At 35.8% G+C, this 13,223-nt stretch overlaps 1 long non-coding RNA gene across 1 annotated transcript; it reads left to right on the top strand.

Annotated features, from left to right (window-relative positions):
* The first annotated feature begins 9,069 nt into the window (after positions 1 to 9,069).
* Positions 9,070 to 10,063, top strand: LOC118749900. The gene is made up of 5 exons (XR_004994303.1): positions 9,070 to 9,209; positions 9,264 to 9,380; positions 9,441 to 9,555; positions 9,612 to 9,717; positions 9,774 to 10,063. It is a non-coding gene; the product is annotated as an uncharacterized LOC118749900 (long non-coding RNA).
* Positions 10,064 to 13,223: the final 3,160 nt, after the last annotated feature.

Genomic DNA, 13,223 nt, shown 5'->3' with positions numbered 1-13,223 from the left:
TACAGATAGTTACGAAGATTTTTTAATGCCCATACGATGGCGTATAGCTCTTTTTCGTTTGTGGCATAATTTCTTTCTGTTTTATTAAGAGTTCTAGAAATAAACGTAATTGGTTTATTTTCCTGGGAAAGTACTGCACCTATTGCAACGTTTGATGCGTCGGTAGTCAACACAAATTTTTTTGAATAATCGGGTTGCGTCAATTCCATTTCTGACGCTAAATTTCTTTTTAGTTCGTTAAAAGCGGATATGCCTGCTTCATCAATTTCGATTAATACTTTTTTTGACATATTTTTTGAAACCCTGCCGTTTTCTGCCGACAAGTATTTTGTCAAAGGCTTTGCAATCGCTGCGTAATCCTTAACGAATTTGCGATAATAACCTGTGATGCCCAAAAATCCTCTTAATCCCCGTAAACTTTTTGGTAACGGATAATTAAGCATTAATTTTATTTTATTCGGATCTGTTTTGATCGTATTTTGGGCTATGATGTAACCCAAAAATTCTATTTTGGTTTTGAAAAATTTTGATTTTTCAAGAGAGATTTTCATATTAGCTTTTCTCAATATTTCAATTATTAATTCCAAGTCGTCTATGTGTTGTTCTAAACTTTCTGAAAAAATAATTATATCATCCATATAAACATGACATATTTTCCTAATTTGATCGCGTAATATATCGTCCATTGCTCTTTGAAAAATTCTGGGAGCATTTTTAAGACCGAAAGGCATACGCAAGAACTCATATTTTCCATTATTGACAGAAAAAGCTGTCTTTTCTATGTCGTTTTTCGACATTAATATCTGGTGTAAGCCGGACTCTAAGTCAATACTTGAGAAGTACTTTGCTTTCCCTAAATTTGACAAAATTATATTCGTATCCGGTATAGGATAACGATCAGGAATGGTTTTCTCGATTATTTTTTTATAATCGATGACCAGTCTAGATTTTGGTGAGCCATCGTCATTTGTACCCTTATTTGGTACTACCCAAATTGGTGAATTATAAGGACTTCTATTTGGCCTTATAATTTTTTCATTCAACATTCTGTTGATTTCTTTATTTACGAAAGAATTTACAGAGAGAGGATATGGATACTGCTTGCTCCATATAGGCTCCTTGCCCTCTGTCTTTATCTCTGCTCTTACATCAGTTCTGAATGGAAAACTTGTATCCACTTCAGGATGTGTTTCACTGATTTTATACCTTATGTATTCTTTCAAATTTGACAATTCATCATTTTCATTTTCACATTTATGATTCGTTATTTCTGAGCCTCTTTCACTCAGTATTGAACAATTATCGTTATTGCCGTTAAATTCATCGGCTGGTGCTAAAGGATCTTCATGTCCTAAAGCAAAATATTTTTCTAACAGTATATTGCCAGTAAAATCTTCAGCTGGCTTTATGGAATCTTTTTGTTCCTCAGTGTCAATTTTTTTATCGACCAATTTTATGGAAGCTTTATGTTTTTTGGAAGCTTTATGTTCCTTTATATATTTATCGGAAACTTTATGTTCCTTAATACCAATTTTTTTATCGGCTTGTTTTTTGGAATCTTTATGTTCCTTAGTATTTTTATCGGAAACTATATGTTCCTTAATACCAATTTTTTTATCAGCTTGTTTTTTGGAAGCTTTATGTTCCTTAGTGCCAATTTTTGTATCGGCTGGTACCTTGGAAACTTTCTGTTCCAAAGGATTTATGTTTTTCGTATGAATAATAATATTCATGCTATTTTCGACACTTTCAGTATCACTTTTTATTTTATAAAAAATTTTCTCATTGGGCACGTCGATATGCGCTTCAATTTTTTCCAATAAATTATACCCCAAAAGTAGATCGGATTCCAAATTTTCTATTTCATAAAAAACCTGTTTGACTCCAAATAGGGTTATTAAATGGTAATATTTAATGATTGAATAACCATTCACGGTGTTTACCTTTTTGTAAATGGCTAATTCATTCCTATTTTCATATACCCCCTGCCTAATATAACATGAGGTAGCCCCTGTATCGACAAGAGCTTTTAAATGTTTGCCTAATTTGGCATCGTAGAGGTTGATATAGGGGAGGACATCCCCTCTTCCCCTAAAAAATGACTTTCTTTTAAATTATTTACCCTTTGGGTTTTTTCCTGCGGACGAAAGCTATGGTTGCTTTCTCTCGGTCGCTTTGCAGCGTGTGCATTTTGGGTTTGTACCCCAAAATTTTGTAGAGGTTTATTGGCTGAAGCACTTGTGCTAGCCATATTAAAATTTTGCTTTACAAAGCCACCATTCTGTTGCGGCTTATTATTAAAATTTCTTCTGAACCTTGATATGGATGGCTCCACATCCATGGGCTCTGCTTTAGGGACGTTGTTCCTTGATGGGAACCGCAAATTATTATTTGTGAATTTTGGTAACCTTGCTCTTATTTTTTCATTTGCAAAATTTTGAGCAAATAGTACTCTTTGATTGTTTGATTCGAGCTCTTGTGCTTTTGCCAAAGCATCAGGCAAATCTTGCGGGTTAAGCGAAAAAATTATATCCCTTAAAGGTGCATTGAGTCCTGTTTCTTCTTATTAAGCTCTTTGGTTATATCTGACGCATTGCCATGTGTCATTATTGTTTTATTTATTAATAAAGTAAATTTTTTGTTGACTAGGTTGTAATATTCTACAACAGACATTACGCCTTGTCGAAGGACGCTTAATTCTTGCTCAATAATATGTATTAGGCGTTTGTCCGAGTACGCGAAGTCAAGGCGAGCAACTATCGCATCAAAATTTAACACTGTGCCGTGCTTTGTAAGGACATCATTCGCGTCTTGAGTAATTTTATTTCTCAATATTGTAAGAGCCGCGAAGTATTTTCTACTGCCTCTCACGTACAGGCTCATCGCGTTATGAGCTGCTTCCCTCCTGCTAAAATACGCATTAATTTTTCCGAAAAATTCAGGTAGTGATTTTATCACATCAAGGGATTCCTGACACACTATATTTTCATCAATTGTCTCTGCTCCATAATATGTAGCCCTACGCGTATTCACTTCTAGTTGTGAACGTAAATGTTCGATTTCTTGCCTTAGACCTATATTACTGTTAGCGATTAAACGCGTAATAAGGTCAACGGTTAAGTCACCGTTCGCCATATTTCTGTTTTGTATTTAAATTGTTTATATATATAAAAAATTCAATTATTCTCGTTATGTTTTCTAACGTTTTCTGTATGGGCAGTTATTTATCATTTATTCTTTTAATTGTGATCCCTTCTAGGAAGGGAGGCTCTTCTATTCTGGAGGGTCTGGAATTCAGAATCGCAGAATTGAGCTAAGTTATAGATTGGACTTAATTTTTGCTATTGGCTGTACAAGCCTTTATTTATCGCGACTAATCCTTTAAAGGATATTTAATAATGCGCGATTTTGTTTTGCGAATTCAAAACACTCGCGAGCCCCACATTGGGCGCCAATTATGTTTCCCCATTTGGGAAACAGTAAAAAAATATATATTAATCCGCGTCTTCGCGGATAAATTAAAACTCGAGTTGTTTAAGTTACAAACTTTGAGAAAAGAATCGTCTTTATTTTCAATCTTAGCCTATTTATACATTTATTATGTTTACTTAATAATTAATTTCACCATAAGGCGTTGGCATTGCATCACGCTATGATGAAATGCCAATGGCTTGGACAAAGAAGTTATTTGACGCCTTTGAATGGAATTTTCCATTCGGAGCGGAAAAAATATATCAAATTTCAATTCTGAATAAAGAAGTTAAATGAGTCGCAATTATGCAGCTGCATAATTGCTGAGTATTCAAAATTGTATTATGAATCTGTAAGATACAAATTATGCTTTTTCCAATAAGCAATATTGTTTATATTAATCATTGTGCCGCTATGTGTGATCTGCCGTTAACTTGCATGCATGATTCCTGTGAGGTACAATTGCTTCATTATATCAAATTGTTCGAATCGATACAAAAATATGTTGCGTGTATACATACATATGTATATATATTTTTTTTTTTTCAGAGCAGGAAGCATCGAAAGCCTTAACCCCAAACCAGTAAGTGTGAGACTTTAACCCATTAAACCTCCCCCGGTACCACCGTCAAGTATTTCGTAGGGAGGCGGTTTGAGCACTAAGCTCAACGTCCGTTACTGTTCACATGATACCACCCGCTGTTAAAGTCGATCTGGTGTTAAACCAACCCACCCATTTAGATTGTCCTATTAGGAAGTTCGTATCTAAGTGTAGTATAAACCGCATAAAGCAATTTAATATCGCTTATTCGATTTTTTAGAGGCTCGCCCCCTTAACGCCGTTACTTCTCAAGAAAACGGGCTTGTTGCGCTAAGACTGTAGCGGCTGCTAATTTAGGTTGCGTCGAAGGACTTTAATCATTTCGGCAGAGAAATGGCAGACATCGTTCCATGCTTCCTCGCTCGTTAACATTATCGGTACCATATTTTCTGATGTTATACAGGAGCCACGTTTGGTATTAAGTACGAATATCATGGAGTGGAAGCGGGGGCATTTGAAAAATGCGTGCATATGTATATACAGTATATTTTGCTTAGCTGCACATCCTTCTTTGCACGAAATCTTGTGCACGTAACCGAAAAAGGCACTTAAGCGAATTTTCTTTACTACTTCAATGAGGAAGTTATCCGAATCCCTATGAAACCAAATATTGGCGGAGCACTTACCATGTAGAAATTACTGCAAGCGAAATTGTTACCGAATGTTATCAAATTATCTATATAACTACATAAATTGATAGCAATTTTCGTTGTTCTGCGAGATGAGCAAAATAAATAAAAGGTTGTAAAATTAGGTAATTGCAGGTAAACGTAATACTTTCATTGATAATTGATACTAGTCGCACAATTTTTAAGGCAGGTATCGCCAATGTGCAGGTATGTTGAATGCATCTATCGGAGCAGTTTCCTTATAAATGTTAAAAATAATGCTTTTGATGCGCATTTTGGGGTAGGTATCTTAAATGTGCACTTAAGCATAGAGGCAGCAAAGCAAAATATACTGTATGTATGTACATGTATGCATATGGACGAACGAACATTTCCTTACGCTGCAAGATTTGTTGCGATGATTCTTGTGAGGTACAAGTTCTTGTATCAAAAGTAACGAGTAAAGTAACTCATACTGGTATCCGATACATACGGGTATCCGAATCCGAATATTCGTTACTTTTACAGCTCTACCAGTGAGTTCTCACAATCACAATGAGCCAATTTACACGACGACTTTTCACCCTGCGTTTTTGGCACGTTCCCTTTTAAAAAAGTCTTCGAAAATCCTCGTGCATTTACACGATGACTTTTTCTTTGCGGCGTTTCTTGCGTATTTTTGACATTTAAGCGTAAAATTTTCTTTGGTCAACTCTTTCGTCGTCATTTTTAAAGCGGAGCGAATCGCGAACTCAAAGCAAAAATATGAAAAAGTGAACTCGATAAAATAGAAACGTCAAAAAACCCGCGATTTCGCTAGTCCGGAGTTTTTTTCTTCTGGCAAATTTATGAAAAGTGTCAAACGATAGGTAGTGTTGCATTTGTGTACAAAAACAGAACGCGGTGAAAGCAAATAATCTTACATTTGTTAAAAATTTATTTATTTATTTATTTATTTGCAGCTATAATCTAGAAAATATAAACATTTCCTTACAGACTACTTACAGTTAACAATTGCAATGTAATTACTAACAAGTAAGAAAGTCTAAATTCGGGCGGAGCCGAACATTAAATACCCGGCGCAAGTATTAAATATATGTTTTTTCACCATGGCGCCACGCCCATTTTCCAAAATTTTATCACAAACGTATTTCTTGGAAAATTATTGTTGCAAGCATCAATTTTGATTAAATTAGCTTTAATATTTACTGATTTATCGAAGATTTTGTATTTCTCTAAATTATCGTTATATGGGATGTGGGCGTGGTTATTGTCCGATTTTAAAAATTTTCGGCCATTTGGTATGCTGTACCAAGGTCAATAACTGTGCCACGTTTGAAAGAAATTGGTGCAGCGGTTACCAAGATATACACATGTAACCATAAGTGGGCGTGGCTACGCCCATTTTCCAAAAATTTACACTATTCTTATTTTTCGTCTAAAAATTATTGTAAATATCAATTTTGAGTTAATTATCTTCAGTAGTTACTAAAATATCGCAGTTTTCGTATTTCTGAAAATTACCGTTATATGGGATGTGGGCGTGGTTATTGTCCGCGATTTTTTAAATTTTCAGCCATTTAGTATACTGTACCAAGGCCAACAACTGTGCCCAGTTTGGAAGAAATTGGTGCAGCGGTTACCAAGATATACACATGTAAACATAAGTGGACGTGGCTACGCCCATTTTCCAAAAATTTATAATATTCTTATTTTTCGTCTGAAAATTATTTTAAATATCAATTTTGAGTGAATTATCTTCAGTAGTTACTAAAATATCGCAGTTTTCGTATTTCTGGAAAATACCGCTATATGGGAAGTGGGCGTGGTTACAATCCGATTTCGCCCATTTTCAATACCGACCTACCTTGGATTAACGGAAACCTACATACCAAATTTCGTTGAGATATCTCAATTGTTGCTCGAGTTATCGTGTACACGGGCGGACGGACAGACGGACAGACGGACGGACAGACAGACATGGCTTAATCGATTTCTCTATCCATTCTGAGCATTTATGTTTACATTTGTCTATATCTATCTCGATTCGTTTTGGCTGTTACAAACAACCGTTATGTGAACAAAATTAATATACCCTTGTGCACAAGTGCGCTCGGGTATAATTAGACTAGTTCATTCAGTAACTGCTTAAACCTAGGTTTAGGTAATGAAAAATCAATTTCGGCAGAATTTGTGAGCGTATTATTTGTGAGAGTATTAAAGTACTCATTTGTATACCCTCGGTATCGATACTTACTCAATATCGATAGTATCGTTCGAACCCTAGGCACGACAGAGGGTCAAGACATTCACGTAGAGAAAAGTGCATGTTATCGCTTATAAATATTAGGTCTAGGATCCTAGCAAGTTTGTTAATAAATTTATTAATCTGGAAGAGATTCAAGCTTAATAGACTGTCTACAACATATGTTTCAGAGAAACTGTTAACATTATTAGGATACAAAGCTATGCTGTCATCCACAGGTGCCCAGTCCACATTACCTAGGTTAAAATCACATAAAATACAAAAATTGCAGTTTGATCGCTTATATACTAAGTCAACAAGGTTATCTATATGCGCTTTATACAAAGTATCTGTACTACTTGGCGGAATATAGGATGCACTAATAATAAGTGTTGAAGAACCATTCACGGATACATATAGTTGATCTAGTAGTGAATCCCCATTCTGCAGTGAAAGAAGCGATGAACGAATTAAAAGACCACCACCACGAGCAAGTCCAGTTTTTATGGCATCCCGATCCTTTCGATAGACATTGTAAATGTTAGGATCAAAAAATTCGCTGTCATAAAAATCAACATTTAGCCAGGTTTCGACCAGAACAAATACGTCATAGTCCAAATGTGGACTTAATTCGTACAAGTTTTTAGACTTAGTTCTAAGCCGAGAAACATTTTGGTAATAGATGCTGAGAGGCTTAGGTTAGGCCTCGATATTTGCAGATGCTGTTATGGATCTTGTTGAATTACACCTTCTTTTGGAAAAAAACGGAAGGGTCGAACTTTTACGTTAGCTGGCCAGATATTCGCATTGACTACCCTATTATAATATGAGTCTGATACTCCCAGTTTGAAATTTATTTTTTTAAGATCGGCCACATTGGCATCCTTTTTGACGAGCATGAAACATGCCAGATATGCCTTGCTAATATCAGCATGCTTCGACACATAACTCAAAATATCATCTTCAGACACATTAGGCAAAAATGACGACACATGCAGCCACTTCATACTCGATACTACGCTTAATTCAACATTGTTGTTCGCCCCAATAACTAGAGGCTGTCTAGAATTTTTCCGGTTGCTTCTCCCAACTGTTCTCCACTCTGGAACTTGATTCCTATCGGGCATAGGGCATTTGGCACATTTGGAGCAACTGGCAAGCCTCCATGAGTAGGCTGTAAAGTTGACGAGCCTGAATTAAGCGTAAAACCCCTATCAAAAGTTATCGGTGATGCAGTTTTAGTGTGTGTGAGAGAGGTAGTAGCAGGTGCAGTGGGCAGCAGAGGCGGCGCAACAACAGAGGCACTCGAAGTCAAATTCATATTCTCAACGTTTGTCACTGCAGCACCAGCTGGTATACAGATCGAAGCATCAGTAGTAGGCATATTAGAATGTAAATCTTGTGCATTGCCAACAGAAGAAGGCGAAAGCGAAGAGCACAAGAGAGATTGTCTAACAACGTTAGTAACAACCATGATGCAATATAGAAGGTGTTATTAGCCGTGGGTAACACAGTGCGGCGCCGCGCCATTATGCTAATACCGAGAGCTGCGTTACTGGCGCCGATACCGATTTTCACAACTCAGTGACGCAATGGCGCCAGCAACACCGGAACACTGTCAACACCGGGTGTCGCAAAGAACCAGCAAAGAACACTCGAAATAGAAGTGTCTCTTGTAAAATGTGCAGCACAAGGCGAATTTATACAAGGTGGTGTTGCTAGAATTCCTCGCGGTCCTTCTGAATGTGAAAATGATGGGTTTGTTGTATTTTTGGGTTTTGAACTTGGGTATTCTTGAGTTTTTTCTCAACCGATATCACCTTGTATTAATTAACTTTGGTGCAGCGTGCAGCAATAAAGGAAATGAGCTTTAGCCTGAAGAGGCGCAATTGCGCCTCACACTGTGCTGATTCCGACAGTGGCGCTGGAGTTAATGCGCCAGCGCCAAAAAATTTGCGCCGTTACCCAGGCCTAGGTGTTATACGTTCGCTTTCCTCTCGCTCTAATCGCCATATTGAACGCCCTTAGCAAATTCAATTTGCCGCTTTGACCAACTCCTTTTTATATTACAGCGATTTTCATGAAAAAGTACTAAAAATGGTACTCGCACAAGGAAAACCATAGATCGACAATGATTGGCATCACTAATCGACTTTTTTGTCTCTGTCTCTATTGTTATTCGTTGACAATCAATATTAAAATTCGTGCGAATCGATAGCTAATTTGTGAAAATGAAGAATTTTCACCATTTATTGCAATTTTCGGAAAACCAATTGCTCAAATCGTAAGTACTTTATGCATATGTGATATAGAATCTATAAATAAAATTATTCCACAGGTTTCTGGTGTTTTGTGTGTATGTGAATTTCACAGACAATTTGTGTTTTTCGAACCGCTTTTCCGTGATGATTTCAAGTTGGATTTTGTGCTTCTGCACCGAATACACTTTTACGTTGTAAGTACAAGTGGAATATATGTATGAATATTTCTTAAACTAATGGGTTTTATTCCTTAGCTGATTGAAGCCGTACTAATTGATGTTTTCGCTGTGTACGTGGATTCGCAGATCGTGGTTTCGTTGTTTTGCTGTGCTGGATTTTGCGCCTCTGCACCCAATACACTTTTTCGTTGTAAGTATAAGTGAAATATATGAATATTTCTTAAACTAAGAGGTTTTATTCCTTAGCTGATTGAAGCCGTACTAATTGATGTTTCGCTGTATACGTGGATTCGCTGATCGTTGTTTTGCTGTGCTGGATTTTGCGTCTCTGCACCCAATACACTTTTCCGTTGTAAATACAAGTGAAATATATGAATATTTCTTAAACTAAGAAGTTTTATTCCTTAGCTGATTGAAGCCTTACTAATTGAAGTTGTCGCTCTTTTTCGTTAGCTGCATACGTATGTAAGTAATTTAAAACTTTTAAATACCGGAACATCATGACACGCCTCATTCAGATTAGTCTGGAAGTATGGTTTGCAGGGATCGTAGTACCACACACATTTCATGGAGCAATAACAACACAACAACAACAAGTTTAAGAAAAGTACTATAAATTAAACGAAAAAGAAAATTTTAATCTAAGAAAACTAGTTAAATAAAACAAAAATAATATTTTCGTTCAACTTTTTTTAAAAGCTTTAAATGAATACGAATATATATATACACTCAACAAACCGTAAGTGTTTAAACTTTTAAATTTATGTATGATGTTTCTAGCAATAACAGTATGTCAAAAGCAAGTTGCTTCTTGTGTCATAAGACATGAGCAAAAGAAGGCATAAAACTGTTCCATGTACCTAAGAACGAATTAAAAAGAAAAAAATTAGCGGAGTGTGTGGTGTGGAGTTGAAACCTGGGGCGAAAATATGCGGCCTTCACTTTTCCACTGCAGATTTTGTGTCGGGTTCAGACCAAAATAAAATTAAATTAAGCGTCGATGTTGTCCCTATGGTAGTCGAAATGGTCAATGATTCAAATGTTTCGGGCTTTTCTTCAAAATTTGTTGACTCTTCAACACAGACTCAGTAACTATGCTAAAAGTAAATTGAAATTGAAATAAAGTATATATATCTAGTTTAGATTTGACACAGATCACAGCATCGCATTATTGGAAGCAGAGGTTGCGGCGCTAAAGGCCCAAGTGGCTGAGTTGAAAAGGCTTCGAACAAATCTGCAAACGATTTTCACAGAAGGCCAAATGCGAAAGATTGAAAATCCGAGGAAAACAATCCATTGGTCTTGGAAAGACATGTCGTCAGCCATACCCCTGCATTCAGCCGGACCAAGAGCCTACACCCATTTGCTTAAGCATGGGTTTCCGCTTCCATGTCAATCGTCCGAGGCGAAATGGTGCCAAAAGCTTAAGTTTGAAGACGGTGTCTTGAGTTTTTCATTGAGCGTAATGCGCAGCGCAAGTGACATGTCAGTGGGTGACAAACTTTGTATTTTAGCTTTCGATGAAATGAAAGTGGAGCCTGTTTAAAAAGTCGGATGTACTTTCGTATAAAGTCGCTGAATAAATCATTAAAGCATTAGTGTAGTCGGGTGAGTCAAATGCAAAAGATTAAGTTATTCAGTACATGGCACTAAAAATCCTTCACCCACCAGAGCGCTGCACAGTGGTTCAGTTGTATGGAGCAACGTTTAAAACTTGTTTTCTCGGAAACTAAATGACGTTTCGCAATAACATTTGTTACACTTTTTACTGTTTGTCCAGACTAGATGGCTGATGAAAATGGATGAAATCGGATTAAAACTGTGCAGTATTTTTGGAATATACGAAAACCGCGATATTTAAGTAACTACTGCAGCAAAATTACTATAATTATATCGGACAATAACCACGCTGACCTTCCATGTATTGGTCTTTTCTAAAGATACAAATTCTACAATATTTTACTATGCGTATATATACATATTTTTTTTCACTGCTGTACCACTCAGGGGATACCAGAACTCAAACACTTCATTCCTTGAAAAGGAACAGATGTATGAATTACCTGTTAGTAAATAAAAAAAGAAATTGTTTTTAACATGCTTTCATTAGTTGTTAAAAAACTAAGAAGTTAAATTTACGGAACAATTTATTAAAATGAACCAAACCGAACCAAAAATACGGGTTTTCAAATATCTCGACACCTGCGCCACCTAGCGGATTACTTCAACTTTCATATTGCATTGTCATCGGGATCTGAGCTAAGTTTGGAGTTTCAAATCTCTATCTGATCGGGAAGTTGGTTAAAATGGATTTCAAGATTTGATTACATAGGTGAAAGTAAATAAAAGCTACTAAAAAATATACATGTTTTTAGCTTAAGGTTCGGCTAGTATGTATTGTGCTTTATGATTTTCTAAAGTAGTTTAAATATAAAAAATGCTCCTAACGCAAATCTAACCTTAACATAAAAATCGTCTCACTTAATAAATCGTTGAGGAATTAGTTTAATCGGGTAAGTCAAAATTAGTGCAAAAGATTAAATTATTCGATACATTGCCTACAAATTCTTTCATTTTTTGTTGTAGTATATATCCATAAGGTAACCAAAAAGTAGGAAGTCTACTACTATTTCTTAAATGGGCTTCATTTATTCCCCGATTATCGCTTAATTCCAAAATAGAACATTGAGCTAAGGGCGTACAAGTTGGCGCTGTCACAACGTACAACACCTTGTATTATTACATCATGAGTAACAACTAGGGTTCGAACGATACTATCGATATTGAGTAAGTATCGATACTGATGGTATAAAAATGAGTACTTCAATACTCGATACCTTATTTGGCGATTTTACTCGATACTTTCCAAAGTACTCGTAGTATCGAATACTTTTTAAAAAACACACTTTTTAAATTTTATCTTCCATTGGCAACCCAGTTTTCTTTGCTTATATGGATTACTATCATTCAATTTTGTCCATCACTTCAAATAAACTGAAATTTCGTGTAGTCTGTTACATAACATAAACCAAATAAGTTAAAGTTTAATGGCCTTATTCATAAAAAATAAAGTAGGCTTCAAGAGCTGAAATAAAATTACACTTTCATACATTTCAGTTTATAAACCTCTTTTATTTTTTATGAATAAGGCCATAAAACTTTACTTTGAACTTTACTTTAAAGTTCACGAAAATACAGAATTTTTAGAAACTTTTAGGGTATGCAGTTTTGTAACCTATTCATCTTTCCGTGTAGCCTACTACCGTTGACTTTTAATTAAAACTTGCACAATATTAAACAAAATTGAATAGGCTACGAAAATGCATACCCACAAAGTTTCCAAAAATTATTAATAAAATTTAAAATTCGTGAAAGTAAATATGTGTGTATTTATGTATGTACATTTAACGTTTAAATTACTTCTAACGTGGAAGTAAGTTATGCAATGAAATAAAAATCAAATATTTTAAATGTCTATTGTTTTAATTTCAGGAAATAACTAGATATACGATTGAAGAATAAAATAATTTTAGTTTCCCAAACAACGTATTTCAATGAGTCCGATACTGAGTAGTATCGATACTTTTTCTCTGATACTTTTAAAGTATCGATACCATGAGATCGATGCCAGATTGAGTACTCAGTATCGATACCAAAGTCTGAAATTTCGAACCCTAGTAACAACAGCATTCGAGGTTGACCGAGAGTCAGCAGCGGCAGCAGCTTTGATTATTGAATCATTTGCATTGACGACAGTGGACGAATATGAAGAGCAAGAGAGAGATAGTTTAGCTGTACCAGCCACCCACGATTGAGAGAATACAAAGGTTGCGCCGATCTCGGACCGCTATTCCTCTC

This window comes from Rhagoletis pomonella, unplaced genomic scaffold (genome assembly GCF_013731165.1).
Source record: "Rhagoletis pomonella isolate Grant_MI unplaced genomic scaffold, Rhpom_1.0 Rhpom_scaffold_00080, whole genome shotgun sequence".
NCBI lineage: Eukaryota > Metazoa > Arthropoda > Insecta > Diptera > Tephritidae > Rhagoletis > Rhagoletis pomonella.
This window is presented reverse-complemented; position numbering and strand designations above follow the sequence as displayed.